The 18,455-nt window shown below is 35.8% G+C and overlaps 1 non-coding gene across 1 annotated transcript; it reads left to right on the forward strand.

The window, feature by feature from the left end:
- Positions 1–5,812: 5,812 nt before the first annotated feature.
- LOC113000003 (small nucleolar RNA R71) lies at positions 5,813–5,919 on the forward strand. The gene has a single exon (XR_003265276.1). It is a non-coding gene; the product is annotated as a small nucleolar RNA R71 (small nucleolar RNA).
- Positions 5,920–18,455: the final 12,536 nt, after the last annotated feature.

Raw genomic sequence — 18,455 nt, forward strand, 5'->3', positions numbered from 1 at the left:
CAAAAACGTGTAAAGAAAAGAACTAAGTAATACAAAGAATATCAAAACAAAGACATTCATAAACCAAAGCTAACCAACACAAAGTCTTAAAAAACCAATGCAGAGTTCAAAAAGTAATCAAACACAGAGTCTAGAAATGACCAACCATAATAAAAGTCTATTAAAACAATAACGAAAGCAATAAAAGCCATAATACACAGCTGAAATAGCTAACTCGAGTAAATAGTAAAAAGAACTCTGGATCAACCGGGGGATCAAAACAATGGCGAATGAAGCCCATGTCATCTTCAAGCTGAGTAATACAGGTGCCCACGTTGTCGAAACGAGCATTAATAGCATCTATGCGACTATCCATGGCATCGAAACATGCACCGAAAAATGTACGAAGGCCACGCAACTCAGAAAGAACTTCATTCATAAGATCAGAGGAAGTATCTCTCTATGGCGGAGGTGACGGAGTGCACTCATTAGGGATTGATTGTTGTACATCTTGTTTCCTAAGCCACTGTCCATCCATATCCTTATGGTACCCAAAAGTCGCTACCGCACTAGCACCAATGGCAAAAGATCTCTTAACTTGAACAAAAGGTTCATCATCAAGAGAAATTTGAAAATGATGAAGGAAATGAGTGACTAGCTGAGGATACGGAAGAGGTGCATTGGTTTGTAATGCCTTATGCATTTGGTACCTAACCAAGTGAACCCAGTCGATCTGACGACCGGCAAGGAAAGCCCAAATCAAAATCAAGTCCTCCTCGGAAGCTTGAGCCAGGTTAGAAGAACGGGGAAATGAAATTCTAACTATGATGTAATGCATGATGCGGCAATCAAAGGTTAATGATCCGGCAAGCAATCTACCAGTCATATCAGCCTGGTCATTACAGACCATACAACGAGTATCATGACTAGAATAATCAAACTTCCAGTCATCAACAATGGTGCCCTCAAAAGGTGCACCTTGACTGGGTAATTTAGTTAATAAAAAGAATAGAGATTGATCAATGATCATATAAATACCATGCACCTCAGAGTGAATCGTACCATCCTGAATTTTTAAATTACTGTAAAAGACTCTAACTAGTTCAGGATAATAAGACAATTTTAAGGACATAAAATCAACTAATCCAGAATTTTGAAACACTTGATAGCAGTCAAATGTCTCACCATCGAAGAAGTCTTTGTCTAGGTACTTAGGGTCTAAGATGATCCTAGAAGAAAATTGGGAAGAGTACCTTAGATGTTGATCATCTGAAGAAAATAGAGTAGATGATCATGGAGATGACAAGGAAGGAGGAACTGGTGCTGTGGGTGCTTCAAATGGTTGGTGGCGTCGATGGGCAGCAGGGACGGTGGTGGAGGATGTTCCCTTTCACTTTTTCTATGATTCTTCCATTTGATGAGTTTTTGAAGAATTTCAATCGGAGGAATCGAAAGAGGATTGAAAAAGATGAAGTTTGGGATTTGTGGGACGTGATTTGGTTAAGAAACGAAGAAGATATGAAGATTTGAAGTTTGGGAGAAAAGGGGGTGTCGCAGTCGTGAGTTTCGTGGCTGCAACATTTGAAACACATGTTATTTATAGTGGAGGACGAATGGTAATCAATTACAGGATCATACTGCTTACTGGTAATCGATTACAAGGATCTGTAATCGATTACAGGCTACCTGTTCTTGTGTAATCGATTACACGTGATGGTAATCGATTACTAGAACACCAAACAAGGCTTTTCTCCTAAAAATTACCTATTTCTATTATCTAAGAACATCATCTAACTCTATCAATCAATTATACTAACAAGCATACAATATTAATCAAGCAAAATCAAGACACAATAACACATCAATCAAAAACACAATCAAATACTTACAATCAAACATAATCAATCATCAATCACAAACACAATCAAAAACTCATTAAAAAAAATCATCAAAGACAATCAACATTTAAGCAGAAAACAAGCATCAAAATTCAATCAAGAGTTAACAATCATAGGCAAAAAAGAAAATCAAAAGTAATTAATCAAAGACAAGTGACCTTTTCAGTATCATTGATACCACTAGTTGGACTTGTTGATCAAGTGGCCTTTGTTCGTTGTCTCCATAGATCACATATTTACTATCTTTGGGAGAAATATGAATAAACTCTGATGCATCTCCCGCCATGTGTTTGGAGAAATTGCTATCAATGTATCAACTTTGTTCTTCTCCGCTTTCATAGTCTTTCAACATAAGACTCATATTTATGATTTTATTTTTCTGAATCACTTGAAGAATTTATGTCATTATCTTCCCAAGTGATTTATGCTTTCTTTTCTTTGAGATTCCTCTTGTCAGATTTTTCCATTCTTCTTTTAAAGACAAGACAATCGAATCTCATGGCCCAGGTTGATCGCTTTCATAGAATTTTGGGGCTAACGAGGAATCTTTTTCTTTCTTCTTTGGATTGATGTTTGATTCCCTTTTATTTCTTTTGTTTTCCAGAAATTTATTGAACCTCTTCATAAAGAATCTGAAATCATCATCTTCTTCTATTCCAGTCAAGTCCTCTTTGTCACTTTCTTCTTGAATAGAAGATGATGAGGCACTGACTGCTATTCCTTTTCTCTTTATATCATTCTCTTCGTGTTGATGGAGTCTCATAAGTTCCATTTCATGTTCTTGAAGTTTTCCAAAAAGAGTGGCAAGAGACATATTAGTGAGATCTCTTGATTCTGCAATTGCTGTTACTTTTGGTTGTCATTTCCTGCTTAAACATCTCAACACTTTGTTAATAAGATCTTCATTAGGAAATATTTTTCCCAATGATGCAAACTATATGAGTAAATCTCTTCTGCATATCTTCTATGGTCTCATATTGAAACATTCTGAACAGTTCATATTCATATGTGAGAGTGTTTATTCTAGATCTCTTGACATCAGTTGTGCCTTTATAGGTTACTTGCAATGTATCCCACATTTCTTTTTCATTTTTACGATTTGAGACTCTAAAATATTCATCCATGCCTAATGCAGAAGTGATTATATTTTTGGCCTTTAAATTGTATTGAACCTTTCTTCTTTCATCATCATTCCATTCTTCTCTTGGTTTTTCTATAGTTGCATTTCCACTACCTTTGTAGGAATAAAGGGACCAACTTTAATGGCTTCCCATATATTTAAATCTATGGCTTCAATAAAGATCTGCATTCGGGTTTTTCAATAGTGATAACCCTCGCCATTGAACATAAGAGGCCTATTAATAGAATTTCCCTCAAGAAATGGAAAGTTGGATGAGGCCATATCTATTCTTGAAGTTTTTAAACTTTAAACAAGAACCTGCTCTGATACCACTTGTTGGACAAATGGCCTCAGTTATCTTAAGAAGGGGTGAATTAATTTTCACTAACAAACTTTTAATCCCTTATCAGAAATGGGGTAGATGATTCCAGCTTGTAAGAGCTTGGTCACCTCCTTTTTCATCACATCTAGAATGACAAGATTGAGTCGCCGCTGTGGCTGCCTCACTGGCTTAGCTCCATCCTCTAAAAGTATCCTATGCATGCAGGTAGATGGGCTAATACTAGGAATGTCTATTAAAGTCCATCCAATGACCTTCTTGTGCTTCTTGAGCACTAGCAACAACTTCTCCTCTTGCTCTGCATCAAGGGAGGCAGAGATGATCACTGGGAATTTTTCCTTGTCCTCCAAGTAAGCATATTTGAGGGTTGCTGGTAAGGGTTTCAACTCTGGTGTGGGTGGTGGCTGAACAGTGGGAGGAACCAGGGTAGGAGAAGAAGAAGGTTCCTCAGCTTGTACCTCATAAAGCAAGTCAGAAGTATATGTACTTCCTACAACATGGTTAGTGCATTCTGACTCTTAAAAATCAACATCAAGAGGTACAACACCCAGAAAATCAGAACCAAACTCAAATTCAAATTCACTCTCAGCATAAAAATCAGATACAGGATCAAATTCAAAATCAGATTCAGATTCAATGCATAAGGAATGACAAGTATACAGATCAGATAAAAATGGATGTTTCCTACCATGAAGAACATAATCAAAAGCAAACATATAATCATCAACAATCTGATCAATTATCTCAGCACAAAAAACAGAATGATCCTCATATGGATGTTTCATGGCATCAAGAATGTTAAAATGAACAACAATATCACCAAATTCCATAGATAATGTGCCAGCATAAACATCTATCTTGGTTCGGGCTGTTTTCATAAATGGCCTGCCTAAAATAATTGGAACTAAACCATGGGAAAATCCCTCTTCCATATTAAAAACATAAAAATCAACAGGAAAAATAAGTTCACCAACCCGAACCAGCACATCCTCTATGAAACCTGCGGAATAAGCAACACTTATATTTGCCAAATGAATCACCACATCTGTAGATTGCAAAGGTCCAAGAGATAAAGAATTGAAAATGGACAGAGGCATGACACTAACTGATGCTCCTAGGTCTAGCATGGCATTCTCAAATTTACTGTTCCCAATAATGCAAGGTATACAGAAAGTACCTGGGTCCTAACATTTCTCAAGAATGTGAGGAACAGATTTACCTATCAATGTTGACACGTTTCTGCCCATGCTAATCCTTTCATTGCCCTTGAGCTTCCTTTTGTGGGTGCACAACTCCTTTAGAAACTTGGCATATCTTGGAATTTGCTTGATGGCATCTAGCAGAGGTATGTTCACCTCTACTTTCCTGAAGGTCTCCAAGATCTCCTTTTCCGCTTCTTCCATTTTTTTGTTTGGAATTGCTCTAGGTGGGAATGGAAGAGAGATAGGAGGCTGTTGTAAGTCAAAATTACTAGAAGAAGGTCCACCTGCATGAAAATTTTTGTTAGGAAGCTTTCTCTTTTGTGCAACTATCTCATCCTCTTTTTCAGGTGTAGAAGGAAGCTTGACAGGTTCAGGTGCAGGTGCTGCTATTGGTGGAGGCACTTGAATTTGGTTGCCAGACCTCAAGGTGATGGCACTCACATTTTTTGGATTCTGCACAGTTTGTGAAGGCAATTTGTCAGAATTTTGGGACTGAGCTTGGTTCAACTAAGTAGCCATCTGCCCCATCTGATTTGTCAGACTCTGAATGGAGGCTCTTGTCTCTTGCTGAAATTGCATATTCTGGATGGTCATTTACCTCACTAACTTTTCTAAGGAAGGTTGAGGAGAAGCCTCAGTTGCTTGTTGTCTTTGTTGTGACTGCTGCTGTATTGGAGGAGGAACATATGGCTTGCTTGGACCAGCAGCAATCTGGAAAGGAGGGACAGGCTGTTGTTGTTGTGGAGGACTTGCCCATCTCAGATTTGGATGATTTCTCCAACCAGGATTGTATCTATTGCTTGAAAGGTCATAATTATTTTGCTGCTGTTGGTTTTGCTGCTGAAGAGGTCTATTATAAATGTTTGCAGCATAAGCTTCAGGTTGCTCATTGACTCTAGATTGCTGCAAAGAAGGATAGAGATCTGTATGGTGATCTGCAGAAGAACATAGACCACAGACTCTTGCAACATGCGTAGAGTTATGATTCATGGCAAGCTGAGTTACTAGGTTGACCAAGGCATCAAGTTTTCCTTCAAGCTTTTTATTTTTAGTAGATGAAGATGAATCCATGGCCACCTCATGGACTCCTCTAAGAACAATAACATCATTTCTTGCACTGAATTGTTGGGAGTTGGAAGCCATCTTCTCAATCAAATTCCTAGCCTCAGCAGGGGTCATATCACCAAGAGCTCCACCACTGGCAGCATCAATCATACTCCCCTCCTTGTTGCTAATTCCCTCATAGAAATATTGAAGAAGAAGTTGCTCAGAAATCTGGTGGTGAGGACAGCTTGCACACAATTTCTTGAATCTTTCCCAATACTCATACAAGCTTTCTCTACTAAGTTGCCTGATGCTTGAAATGTCTTTTCTGATGGCATTGGTCCTAGATGCAGGGAAGAATTTCTCCAAGAACACCCTCTTAAGCTTATCCCAACTGAAAATGGACCTCAGAGCAAGGTAGTATAGCCAATCTTTTGCCACTCCCTCTAGAGAATGAGGAAAAGCCTTTAGAAAGATATGATCTTCTTGGACATCAGGGGGCTTCATGGTGGAACAAACAATATGGAACTCCTTAAGATGCTTATGAGGATCTTCACCTGCAAGACCATGAAACTTGGGCAGCAAATGTATTAGTCCAGTCTTGAGAACATATGGAACACCCTCATCAGGATATTGAATGCACAAGCTTTCATAAGTGAAATCAGGTGCAACCATCTCCCTAAGAGTCCTCTCACGAGGTGGAGGTTGAGCCATATTCTCAGTATGAAAATTAGTAGTGGAATGCTCAAAATCAGAATATTCAGAATCACCCTCAACAGAATGCTCATAATGCACAGAATGACCAGGATGCACACTATGCCTAACTAATCAATGAAAGGTTCTATCTATTTCAGGATCAAAGGGTTGTAAATCAGCTGGATTGCCCTTAGTCATGCACTATATGTAGAAAATAATGTGTTTCTCAACAAGCACCTAACAAGGGGGTAAAACTATAGCTATACTCAAACGATATCAAAATGAACTAAGATTTTGTGAGGAACACCTTAAGATAGAACAAAGAATTTCAAACAAAAATTCAAAGTCTAACTATGAAAACTACCTATGCAAAGTTTTGAAAAATAGGACAACAATACTTGAAAAATAAAAAAAAACTTAGTAAACGGCTGATTTTTGGAGTTTGGGAGACCCTAACCAGCTAAAGCAGATTGTCATAGTATGGGAAAATTTTTTCTACCCCAAATGCATATATAATAATAGTCATTCTGATACCCGGAGCAAAAGTTATGGCCGTTTTAAGTTTTGCTAAAAACAAGTTCCCAAAATTTTTGTTTCTCTCAAATACTGCCACACCAAGTGCTCTTGGTATTTTTCACACAAAATATGGATCAAAAGAAGCTACTACACAAAAAATCAGCCAAAAATAACAACTCTAACTATCAAAACAAAAATCGCTAATTAAATTGCAAAATCAGTCGCTAGTTCAGTCGCTAATCACTATTCATAGCAAAACACAAAACTGAAACAGTCGCTAAAACAGGGAACACGACTGAAATTCAAAATAGAATGCTACACAAAACAAAACAACTAAACACTATTATGAACCTTTGGCCCACTGCTCCCCGGCAACGACGCCAAATTTGATTGAGGTCGTACCTGAATCAAATAAACATTAAAATGCAGTATCTAGAAAGTGATCCTAGGTCGTCTCCCAACGAGCAATGGTCAACCAAACGTTCATAACAGAAAGTAATAAAGCAGTAACGAATTGGGGGGGGGGGGGTTGTTTGTTTTTGTAAATTAAACAGCGAGCAAATATTAATTAGAAAATATCAGAATTAAAAACACGTTATTTTCCCTTGATTCACAAGCAAGTCTCTTATCATAGGTTACGAGAATTTATCCTTTATCAGTTTAACCATTTAATCCAACCCTAAATTAAATTACTAAGCAAAATTTAACATAAGGCAGTCATTATGTGATTAAGCAACACATACACCAATTAATCATGAACGAAATTGATCATTAAGCATGAACGTAAATTAAGCGCAGAGACAATTAATCAAGCACTAAGCATGCATGGATTAATAGCAACAAATACAGAGTAATTGGTGAAGAGGAAAAACTAATCAGAATTCAATAGTAATAATAAAACTTCAAAGAGAGTTGTGCTTGATCCTCAAGAGAAAACAACGTTGGAGACTTAGCCTTCCATTAATCAGTAGAAAACGAAATTGCAGATTGAAGCAGAAACAAAATTTTATTGCCACGTGAATAGTAAAAACTGGAATTGCAAAACCTAAAATTATTCTTTCTCCCCAAAACGAAAAGAAACCTCTAAACTAAAACCTTGGTCTGTTATATAGGTTCTCAACCCCAAAGCTTACAAATCTGTTTTAAGTCCAAGCCCATAAATAAAATAAAATCTGGGCAAGATAAGATAAGATTTGATAAAATAAAATCTAGATGAAATAAAATCTAGATAAGATAAGATAAGATTGGATGAAATAATATCTAGATGAGATAAAATCTGGATAAGACAAGATTTGATAAAATAAAATTGTCTGCTCTCTTCAAGTCCAAGCCCAATTCCGGATTCAAGCTCAATTGCTTATAATTGTCCTGAAATTAAATTAAAAACACAAAATTAGTCCAGTAGACCCAAATGATAAAACTGTATAATTAATTTGACAATTAAGGCTAATCAGTAATTAAAATGGTGACAAAAAAGGTTAATAAATAGGAGAAAATGATGACACATCAATCTTGCCTAAAAAGTTAGGTTTGTCATATGTCGCTTGTGTTTTTTCTTTAATGCTATCTGTAGCGAGGTTATTGACCCTTAGCAGTTGGATAATTTGGAGAATGAGGCTTCCATCATCCTTTGTGAATTAGAGATGTATTTTCCACCGACATTTTTCGACATCATGATTCACTTAATAATTCACCTTGTGCGGGAGATTCAGTTCTGTGGGCCGGTCTTTTACGTTGGGTGTATCCTGTTGAGCGGTACATGAAGGTGCTGAAAGGATATACAAAGAATCAATATCAACCAAAAGCAAGCATTGTTGAACGATATGTTCCTAAAGAAGCTATTGAATTTTGTTCAGAGTATATTAATATCGCAACACTAATCGGGGTTCCTAAAAGTCGTCATGACTCTAGGATTAAAGGTAGGGGTACAGGAGGATTCAATGTTGTAAGCATGGGTCGCCAGCAGCTGTCACAAGCTCATCTATACGTATTGAACAACATAACAGAGGTCATCCCATACATAGATGTTCACAAAAAACATGTCACCGCTACTCATCCAAAAATGAACAAGATGAGGTTGTTGCAAGAGCACAATAGAACTTTCATCAGTTGGTTTAGAGAAACAATCTTGACAGATGATAGTGCTTCAAAGACATTATGATTGCTAGCTGTTGGTCCAAATCTAAATGTTCCAACTTGGAAGGGATATGATATCAATCACTATTCTTTCTACACAAAGTCACAAGATGCAAACAATAGTGTTCAGAATAGTGGGGTGAGTGTTGATAGTCATTCAGATCACTTCTATAGTGCTTCTGATAACAATCCAGTTCAAGCGTCCATGCCTTACTATGGAGTCTAGCTATATTTTTGTTGGGTAATTTTCCCCCCAATTTCTTCCAGTCATATGTTGTTTTATTAATAGTCCGGCATGATGATTTTAAAAATTTCAGGTGAGGTGGCATAACTCGCAGATGGTGGTGTTATATGCATGACTAGTTTAATATCACCATACAAAAAGGATACATATGCATGCAGACCAGTACTTCCAAAAGGAGATTTGATTGAGGTATTATTGTTATGTTGGTGATCCAAAATAACAAATGTTAAGCCATGCCTCAATAATTGGGTTATACTTTATATAAATTGGTTAAGGAATAATAATTCTATTTATTGATATGTAGTAACCCCGCGTGAACCAATAATTCAATCATTATCGACATTAACCGTAGAATTGGTTAATCAATAATTGAGTAACCATTAACCAATGTAAAAATGGTGTAAATCTGAAGGGAAAATTGGTTGTGTTTTGGATGGAGTATTTTATTTTATTTCATTTTCTAATTTGTTTTGGTTTTGTTTGGGTTCTCTGATGTTCTGTAGATAGATCATAAGCTTTCCATATAAACCAAATCTTTCATAGTTATGCAGTACTTGGCTATGAAAATTGTTACCAGTACTATCTATTTTAAGTTTGCTTTGGCACGAACAAACTACAAAGGCTTCTTGTTTAAGTAATGTTCATTTACTTGTGCAGGAGTTGATATTGTGTATAGTTTAAAGTCTTTGTAATCAACCATAAGCTAAATTTAAGAATTTCTTGCATTTTTGAAGCCATTGTCACCATTTTCAAAGCTCAAACCAGGTTTGAATTAACCTCTAAAATGTCATGTATTAAATTATTAATTAAACTTGTATTGTATTATGAGTACTTCTTCATTATGAAGGAGGTTCATTCAAAGTAGCACTATTATTATCACTTTTAAATGACTAAATTAAAAATTACAAATTAAATATATAATACATTTTTGAAATGCCAAATTAATAGTTTGGTGAAGTCATTGTAGCTGTAAGCCTATCAGTTCCTAACTACTAATTAGAAATAACAAGTTTAGTTAGAGGTAAACTATATAAACAAGTGTAATTATAGAAGCTAACATGGATAAGCACAAGCCATTAAGGATTCTAAGTTAATTCTTATTTTCTTTATGGATGTGGGTTCAATTTTGTATGATACCACTTAAATTTTGCTTGGTGTGAAACTCTTCTCAAGAAGATTACTTAATGATTAGAGACTAGTTAAATAACTACAAGTTGATCAAAAAAATGCTTTTGTAATTTTGGCCTCTACAATCATCTTTTGAGTAACTCTTTATTCTTATATGATAGTATTGAGTACATCTCACTGTTCTTCTATTTTTGACTTGAGACCAAATTTGTAACATTTTGCCCTTATAAAACCATATCAAAGCCATTCCAGTTATTTTTAAAATGATTTATTATTTGCTAGTAATCTTACTTATATTCTAGGCTCCTGTTGTTGATAGCTATGGCTACCTTTTAGTCTTACCTTTGATGATAATATCACCACTTTGCTAGTCAGGCCACATGTTTGTTTGCCATGAAACCTCAATAGCAGTACATACAATTTTAGATTTTTTTAAGTACATCGGAAGCTATTGCTGCATATGAGACACAATCGTCTAAGCCTATATGAAAGGAGTGCAAATTTAGCTCTATACAAAAATAGTCATAGAAACCTGTCAAACACCATTTGCATTGCATTTTATATGTATTGTTCATCTTTATAGCTAAGAGCATCACCATAAACATTTGTTTATTGTTGGCAATTTACTTTTCATTTCCAAAAGCTAAAAATAGGCTTGTATATAAGATTTTATGAGCTTCCCCTAAAAACTAATTGGGCAAGAGCCATGCTGAATTTGTGATTATTGTCAACCTCTAGGCTCTATATAGGCAACATTTCCCTTGTTTAACAACATTGAAGAAGAAGATTAAGGGGAACCACATCAAACAACCAAGATGGAGTGCAATGTATCACACATTTACATTACACCAAAGCCAAACAAACAATTCCAAAAACAAAACAAAAAAGAACAGCTACTATATACATTTTAGGACTTTTTAACAAATAATAACAGGCATATTACATATTATCTAACTTCATTTTTTAACACATGTTTTTATTATCGACTTAGACCTATATATGACAATATGAGTTGTTGTTAATTAAAACTTGGGTTGTCAACCAACTGCTAAAAGGACGAGTCTTTCAAGGATTGCATTGGTCATATCATATTTTAGTTGTTACTATGTTGATCTAAATGGGTTTGGATTTGGGGATGTGATGTTGCTGCTACATTATTACTATATTAAGGTAATCAAGTATCTTTGACTGCTGGATTAGGAAGACTCTGCTACCAAAGTCAGTTTCTATTTCATTGTGCAATGAATCATACCATGTGGGTTAGGTCTTAGTGTCATACTAATCCAGTGATGCCTTAGGAATCAAATAATAAGCTTCTATTTAAACATGTAAGAAATTGGAAGATTATTACCTATTGGCTTCTATTTAAGATGCTATGTGTTACCATTGACATTGACAACTTCCCATTTGGAATTGAATTAGTAGTTAGTGATAACTTCCCATTTTATATTGTATTAGTAGTCAATGTCATAAGCACAATGTCTCTTGTCTTGCTTTTGAATTTCATACAAGGAGTAACAAATTGTAGAGTGCCTCTACAATCATGCCCAACTTTGTGTCCTTCAGCAATTGAAGCAAAGGTGACACAATGGCAGGTCTAAGGGCCCTACCTTTATTTGCAAGGTTGATAGATAAGTTAAAAAGAGCTGTAACATCATGTTTGTTCCCTCTGTTATGAGTCATGCAAAAGAAGTTTGAGTTTGTTGTTCCTATAAGGGATGCGAGAATTGTTTTGAGACAGGGTTGTGATCACATCTCCCAAACAGGAAATAGACTTGTTAATAAATTGTGCTTCCTTTAAGTCTTTCCCCTGTAACTTCACACTCGTCAACTCGTTCACTTCTAGCTACTAAGTGCAAGCAGTTGTGAATGGAGCTCCCTAACAAATCTTTACCATTAACATGCACAATATTTAAGTTGAGACCCATTGAGCAGCCTTATCAGTGCCTAAAATAAACCTAACTACTTTATTTATTCAAATTCAATTAGCTGAACCAATGAAAAGCAAAATTTCACCTGTGGGAACAACTACTCCTATTGTTCATTGAAGTCGAACAAACAACACGGTTAACCTGACCTAGTTTCATGAGGGTCATAACATCAGTTGGAGACTTTAGCAAATGCAATCTAGCATGAGGAAGGTTGAACCCATCACCATTGCAGCTCCAGATTTCTAATTTGAGGTTATTTAAGGAGATAAATGATTTGCAAATATTAAGATCAACAGACTAGAAATAAAGCTTTCTCTTCCTAATCTCTTATTAGTAGTGTGAAAATGTTTGACCCTATCAAAAGAATATTTGTTGTTTGTTTTGTCCTCTGCAAGTAGGTCTCTAACTTGTTCATTGTAAATCTCAACCATTTGCACATAAATATGATAGCTTATGATGTCATTCCTTTCATTAGACATTTGAAACAAATCATGAAGTGCTAGACAATTGACTCCTATATCCTTTGATGTCACTCCTCCTAAAGGACCACTCTGCAACAAGAAAGAAATATTAGATGGAAACATCCTGGTTTTGAATTTGCAAATGTAATAGACAGTCATTCCTGTTTCTTGCATTCATCAACAGCCAAGATAATAGTGCAACACTTGATTTTTGTTCTTTTAGAATCAATTGAGATGTTATTAAGAATCTTACCATGGTGTAAGTCTTCCCCGATCTAGTTTGACCATAATCAAAATTTTTATAAATAGTACCCATCCATCATAGATCTAACTAATGGTTGAGTATCCTTATAAACCTCATGTGAGTAAAAATCAGTAAAATTCAACAAAGAGATGTAAAGAAAGAGAAAAAGGTAGTCAAAATGGTGCAAAAATTTCAATAAAATTAGTTTGTGGAACTCTACGTTGGTCAACTGTTGGACCAAAAACTCAATTAAACTGAAATACTTTCCTTCCATCTTTTAGTTTTTTTGTTGGATCTAAAATGAAAAGATAACCACGTTACCCAATGAAATCAACAACATTGTTGGATTCAAGCCGGAATAAGGGCCTGATTCTGCAGTAAACTCGAATATTACCTGAGTTTTGAATTTCAAAAGGATGACAAAATCAAATCATGGTCAAGAATACTCAAAAAGAAAATGACCCTTTAAATTAAACATACTCAAAACTAAAAGTACACCAACCTTTCAAATCTTGAACCATGTTGTATAGTTTCCTATTCTGTTATACTAGTGAAGTGCCAAAAACATAACAAAGCGTCTATGAAAAACACTATTCACTTTTCCAAATGTAAATGTTTTAACTTGTAATATTCCACTTGCAACCATTTTAAATGAAAGAAAAGCGCTGTTTGTAACTAACTATGAAAATCATTGTGTCTCGTGTGAGTGTGATTGGGAAAAGAAAAGCCAACCCAAATGCCTTCCTTAATCTTTATTTTCCACAAAAAGTAAAATTTTCAAGTCTTTTAAGCATAGTCAAAGTGAAAGTGCAGCAGGTCACTTCCTCGAACAAGATTCATAAATGGAAAAATCTTGTCAAATGTTAGAATGCCCATAATACAATGGATTAAAAAAATACGGAGACTTAGGTAGCTAGTTTTTCATTATAATCTGTCACTTTGGCTATGCAAGTTCTTAATTTTGCTTTGCCATTGTTACTCTTATTAGTAAACAGCAATGTCATGTGTCCATACACACTCACCAAACTGTCAAGCAATGTTAATCCAAAGCAAAAGATGAAAAAACACATAAAAGGGAATCATCGTTCGGATGACAACATGACCATATGTGTCGCGTACATCGACAGTGTTTCTAGCCAACTTGGCTTTTATGTATATACATCAAACTAAACTCTTGTTCTTGTTTTTATTAATTATTATTATTATCATAACAAAATAATAATAATAATAATTGTGTCTACGGGCTTTCATAACATTGTGATGATGATGCAACTGGCAGTCAAACATGCTTTTGATTAATTTCTTGTACACAACTTGACAGTCTATGAAGACCTTAATTAGGTGGTCAATTTTCTGACTTTCAGGTATTGCATGCAGTCCTTGGGCATGTCTTATTTCAATTCTCAACTTTTCCAGCTCAAGGTTATATTTTGCCTTATCAAATGAATAACCACAACCAAAGTTGCATTTGAGAGTTGTATCTAATTGCAATTTGCTGAAGCAATAGTGTGACTGGCTAGGTGACCATAGTATTTGTAACCCTATTATTTTAGGGAGCTATGCCACTTCATAAGCCAATAAGGTCATGTGACATTATCAATTGTCTGCACCAATTACATATTCATACCTTAGCCATTTAAAGTCCATTGTCTTTTCTGAGCAATGGCTACTGTCTTAATTTTTTCTTATTTCTCATGACACTGATTTTAACCACACCAAAGGTTAGTGGTGAAGTGAACCATCATATTCAAATCCCTTAAATCTTTATAAGGAGTTTGAATGAAACAGTAGCAGCAATGACACAAGAAAGCAAACATCCACCCTCCCAAACATGACCTTAAATAAATTAGGAACATCAATGTTGCCTTCTCGCAAGTGTCATTTACCCATTGGGCAGACAGTGGCAGAAAATATATCCTTGTGAGAAAAAATGATCCAAGGCGCTGATGCTAAACATGCGTGTCACTCACCATGTTATTACACTTTCACTAGTAGTAGTATCCCATCATCCATAAGGTGCAAAACAAGTTTATTAAACATAAGTTAGAGGTTCAATTTTTGTCATATTCAACATTTGAACACACACACACACACACACACACATACACACACACACACTTATAATTGCAACACCAAGCTTGTTTGCACGGGTTAAGAATACAAAAAGGGTAGAGAGAACAACAAATATCAAGTTTGTATGAGTTGTTATTGTTTGTGTATAACAAATTAATAGGAGTTGGTTCATTTCATTCTCTAACTCTCTACTTCAATCCTTAATCATCGAGTTTGTTGTGTTCATGGCATGTTTATATGCCATTGTTTCGCTTAAATGCTTGTTGTTTTTTTTTCCATTATATTTTTCTCACTTTTTACCATTGGGCTTATACACATAAATGCAAACATAAGTTGGTTTACCTTTTTTTCCTTTAATTATTCTTCAATCTCTAACAATTGGTTTTCATTGTAGGTATAAGTTTTTGACGCACACTTACTAACTTAAGTCTTGTTTTTCAAGCACTATACTTGAGTTGACAGTTGTCTATAATATATCACTGCCCTGACCGCACTTGTTGTTGTGGTTAGTCACCATCTTATGAGGTATGTATTTGATTGTCCCACACCTGTCATTATTACATGCTTGTTGATATATCACTGTTGTTTTACTTAACCAGTTATGTGCATTGTGAGTGAACCTTAGTTTCCCGTTTGAGATTCAATACAATGATTAATACGAACAATTTGCATTAATCATTGTATTGAATCTTGAATTGTCCGTTTGGACAGTTTGAGAAGACTCATTTTTTATAGTTGATTCCTACGTATTGGTTAATTGTCTTTTCTTAAATTTGACGAAATTTTAGTGTACTGCATTTCAATTTGTTCTCCAAGTCTATACGTGAATGTGGTGGATTATCAAATGCCTCCGCTTTCATGTCATGTACTTGGAGACCAATGTGAATTGTTGTCAAAATTTCGTCATATTTAACAAAAAAACAATTAACCTATACGCTCCAATCAATTATAAAAAAAAATGTCTTCCTGAATGGGATAGGGCCACACCTTGAATGAAAAAAGTGAGGTTTTCATGCATGTCAGATAACTTAAAGAAGTGTCACAGCAAATGGGAAACATGGATTGAAGTTGGATGAAAGCATCACGCATTACTGAAGAGTATGAGAATGGTGTTAAAGACTTCTTGCAATTTACTGAACATAATGCACCATCTTTGCGTGGAAAATTTTTCTGTCCATGTGTTAATTGTGAAAATGGGAGACACCAATCATTAAAAGACATAGGATCACATCTTATATGTCATGAGATCATTCCTAATTACACAAAATGGATATGGCAAAGGAAATTTCCAGACATGCCAACAATCTCTCACGCAAAACCAGTTAATGTTGACATAGGACATCATATAGAAGACATGATTTGCGATCTTGGGCAACACGATTTTGAACAAGCACATGCACCTTTGTATGACAAAATAGAAAATGATTCAAAGAAGGGCTCTGTATTTGGGGTGCACAGCTTTCACAAGGTTGTCAACGGTGTTAGCTTTGGTCAATTTGAAGGCACGATTTGGGTAGAGTGACAAGAGCTTCACTGAGTTGCTTATGTTCTTGAAAAAGATGTTTCCTAAAGATAACACATTGCCAAAGAATCACCATAAGGCAAAAAAGATTTTATGTCCAGTAGGAATGGAGTACCAAAAAATCCATGCATTCCCTAATGATTGCACATTGTACAAAAATCAATTTGCAGAAATGTGTAAGTGCCCCACATGTGGTGTATCACGGTACAAAGTCAAGGACGACAAAAACAGTGATGATGGACCCATAAACATTGAACGTCTAGCAAAGGTGTGCTGGTATCTTCCAATAATACCAAGGTTTAAGCGGTTGCTTGCTAATGGACAAGATGCAAAAAACCTTACATGGCATGTAGATGGCAGAAAAAGTGATGGATTGCTACGACATCTGACTGATTCTTCACAATGAAAGACAATCAATGTTTTGTATCCAGATTTTGGGGCCGAGGCAAGAAACCTAAGGCTTGCTCTTGCTTCCGATGGAATGAATCCCTTTGGTAACCTATGCAGTAACCACAGTTCATGGCCTGTTTTGTTGATGATTTACAACCTGCCTCCTTGGTTGTGCATCAAGCGAAAGTACATAATGCTTTGTATGATGATAGCGGGTCCAAGGCAGCCAGGGAATAATATTGATGTGTATCTAACTCCCTTGATTGAAGACTTGAGAAAACTGTGGGAAAATAGGGTTGATGTGTGGGATGGGTATCTACAGTAGACCTTCAGGTTGCGTGTAATGGTTTTCGGTACCATTAATGACTTTCCAACATATGGGAATTTGAGTAGGTATAGTGTCAAAGGACATCATACATGTTCAATCTGTGAGAAAAATACGAGCTTCATCCAACTGAAACATGGAAAGAAGACAATATATACCAGGCACCGAAGATTTCTCAAACCTTATCACCCGTATCGGTGATTGAAGAAAGCTTTTAATGGGAGTCAAGAAAATGAAAGTGCGCCGAAACCATTAGCTAGAAAAGAAGTTTATGATCGGGTCAACGACATCGTAACTATCTTTGGGAAGACCCAAAAGAAGCCATCATCTGAGCCAAACAAATGGAAGAAAAGGTCAATATTCTTTGATCTACCATACAGGTTTGATCTTGATGTTAGACATTGTATAAACGTGATGCATGAGGAGAAAAACGTCTACGATAGTTTAATTGGAACCCTTCTTAACATTAAAGGTAAGACAAAGGATGGTTTGAAGTGTCGTCAAGACCTGGTTGAAATGGGTATACAAGAGAAGTTGCATTCGATATCACACGATCGACGAACGTATCTACCACCAACATGTCATACAATGTCAACAACAAAGAATAGAAGTTTTTGTCAATGTCTGTGGAGTCTAAAAGTCCCACAAGGATACTCTTCAAATATTAAGAGTCTTGTATCCATCAATGATTTGAAATTGGTTGGCTTGAAATCTTATGATTGTCCTGTGTTATTGCAACAACTATTGCTTGTAGTCATTCGCGCCTGACAAAGTTAGGGTAGCCATAACTCGTTTGTGCTTTGTTTTTAATGCTATTTGTAACAAAGTTATTAACCCTCTATAATTGAATGATTTAGAGAATGAGGCTGCCATTGCCCTTTGTCAAATGGAGATGTATTTTCCTCCATTGTTTTTTGACATAATGGTTCACTTAATAGTTCATCTCGTGAGGGAGATCCGATTGTGTGGTCCTAATTTTTTATGGTGGATGTATCTAGTTGAACAGTACATGAAGGTTTTAAAGGGTTATACCAAGAATCAATACCACCCAGAAGCTTCCACTGTTGAAAGGTACATTCTTGAATAATGTATTTAGTTTTGCTCCCATTACATTGAAATAATTAAACCTGTTAGGGTTCCTGAAACTTGTCATGACCAGACATGGGGAAGTAAGGGTACACGAGGATACAATGTTGTCACAATGAC

The sequence above is a fragment of the Glycine max genome, chromosome 17 (genome assembly GCF_000004515.6).
Source record: "Glycine max cultivar Williams 82 chromosome 17, Glycine_max_v4.0, whole genome shotgun sequence".
NCBI lineage: Eukaryota > Viridiplantae > Streptophyta > Magnoliopsida > Fabales > Fabaceae > Glycine > Glycine max.